The 2,585-nt window shown below is 38.6% G+C and overlaps 1 pseudogene; it reads right to left on the reverse strand.

Moving 5' to 3' along the window:
* Positions 1–1,817: 1,817 nt before the first annotated feature.
* Positions 1,818–2,352, reverse strand: LOC112829784 (calmodulin-like; annotated as a pseudogene).
* Between the last annotated feature and the right edge of the window lie 233 nt (positions 2,353–2,585).

Consider the following 2,585-nt stretch of genomic DNA (forward strand, 5'->3'; position numbering starts at 1 on the left):
AAGATGATGAATTTCTGTCTTTTCTCTGGGAATAACTGACTTAGAATCAATGTAATGAAAAATTATCAGGTGAACACAGAATGGCACAGGGGAAGGATAAGTTTCGGGTAAGTTTCTGATGGAAATATATTAGCTCACAGCAAAGCCACACTTTCCATTTTGATCTCTTGGGTCAAATTCCACCAAAAATGTATTTTTTGGAGAACAACTATGATCATGTCATTTTCCAGGGACTTTCCCTCATCTTCTACAGAATAAAATTCCAAGTCCTGAGCATGGCATTCAAGGACTGTTATAACGGACCCAAATCTCCCTCACTAACCTTACTTCCTACTTTACCTAACGTACATACATGCACACACACACATAGAACAAGCACCCTAGTACACTCCAGATCAAATATATTAGTCAACCTTTCTCAAATATGCTGTATTCAGGTACCTTGCTCATGTCAGAATGCCCTTCCACGTATCTCCAATGATCAGATTCCAACCCCACCTAAGATCCAGTTCAAATATCCTTTCTTTCGTCAGGTCTTTTCCCAGAGCTAGAATTAATCTCTCTCCTTTCACTTACATGGATTTTCTCTAGATGGTAAGTAATAATATTTGTATTACTTAGGAAAGCTTTATACTACTTATTTTTTTATTTTTTATGGATGGATTTTCTTCCTTATTATCTTGTTAAATCTTTGAGGGCAGGAGCCATGTCTTACTCATTTTTATAATTTTCACAGCGCCTGGTATAGTGCATTGCATGATATTGGCTTTAAAAATAATTCCCTCTTTTTGCTTTGGCTGTCAGGAAGCTCAGAACTAAGTTATCAGATATTAGCATTGTCCAGGAGGCAGACCAGGGAGATAAAAAGAAAAAAAATAGATCAGATAAAGATAATACAGTTGACTTGAACAACACAGGTTTGAACTGTATGATTTCCACTTATAGCCAGATTTTTTAATATACATATATAAATACAGTATAGTCAATATATTTTCTCTTCCTTATGATTTTTTTTAAGTTAATGGTCTTTTTTTTATTGGAATTAAAAAAAAGACTAGGATTTACAACTTGGAAAGGACATAAATTGTAATTTCTTGATCAGCAATGTTGATGCTTGTGCTGAAGTCCACAGCCACAACCTACTCTGCTGGCTCCAAGTCATGGTTCAGGAGGTTTTAAAAACAGAGAGTCCCAAGATGCTCCCTTGGTAAAGTTTTCTTTAAAAAAAAAAATTGTGTGAATGGTGACAGCCTGACACCCATTTCGCTCTAGGACAACACGGGACAAAGCTAAACCAACACACACAGCATGCCACCGGGATGAGTGTCATGGTCACCATGGGTGGGGGTGCCCAGAAGTACGAGAGGGCCGTCCTAAGTGGGGCTACGTCTAGACAGTTTATCCTTCACCCAATTTTCTGCACAGCACCTTGAGGTAAACCAATTTTAAATGTTTTGTTTTCAGTAAACCGGCTATGACAATTTATACTAACAAATTGAACTAGAACCCATTTGAAGAAGTTTTAAATTTGTTTTTTTCATTTTTTGTTTTTAATACAAATGCCTGGCTGTGCTCAATTGTCAAGCTGCATGCATGAAAAACTGGCCAGCTCAAACAGTGTATTAATCATGAGCAAACAGAACTTCAAGGAGTCCATTAGGTGCTTCCTTATGATTAAGGTAGTACAAGTATTTATATGGTAAAACTGATGTGTAGCTTGATCTTTAGGGGACAGGATCACCAACCGATACATGCAGATTTTGTGTGTGTGGACAGAAGGTACTTTTGACATTCAGTTTTGCTATATAGAAACGGAATGAGTAAATGAAATTTTTTTTTTTTTTGCAAGAGGTAAGTAAAAGATTCAATTTGATTCTTCTAGAAGGGGGAAAAGGAGTTGAAAGTAGGCCTTCATTTTGCAGTCATCATCTACGAATTCTTCATAGTTGATTTGCCCATCTCCATCAATATCTGCTTCTCTGATCATCTCATCTACTTCTTCATCTGTTAGTTTTTCTCCTAAGTTGGTCATGACATGACATAGCTCCGCCGCACTGATGTAACCATTGCCATCCTTGTCAAAGACTCGGAATGCCTCACAAATTTCTTCTTCACTGTCTGTATCTTTCATTTTTCTAGCCATCATAGTAAAAAATTCTGGGAAGTCAATGGTGCCATTTCCATCAGCATTCACCTCATTGATCAATATCCTGCAACTCGGCTTCTGTTGGGTTCTGACCCAGTGACCTCATGATAGTTCCAAGTTCCTTTATTGTGATGGTTCCATCGCCATCTTTGTCAAATAGGGAGAAAGCTTCCTTGAACTCAGCAATCTGTTCTTCGGTCAGCTGATCAGCACCTTCACTGCTGCACTGGGTGGGGGGCTGCAGGGGTGCAAAACAGGGGGACACGAGACCCGGCCACACCGCAGGGCCCGCCCAGGCACAGGGCGGCCCTCCCTTCCTTATGATTCTAACATTTTCTTTTCTCTAGCTTACTTTATTGTAAGAATACATTCTATAATAGACATAATGCACAAAATACATGTTAATCAACTTTTTATGTTATTGGTAAGGCTTCCGGTC

The sequence above is a fragment of the Callorhinus ursinus genome, unplaced genomic scaffold, assembly GCF_003265705.2.
Source record: "Callorhinus ursinus isolate GAN/ISIS: 27379988/994484 unplaced genomic scaffold, GSC_fseal_2.0 scaffold21, whole genome shotgun sequence".
NCBI classification, from domain to species: domain Eukaryota; kingdom Metazoa; phylum Chordata; class Mammalia; order Carnivora; family Otariidae; genus Callorhinus; species Callorhinus ursinus.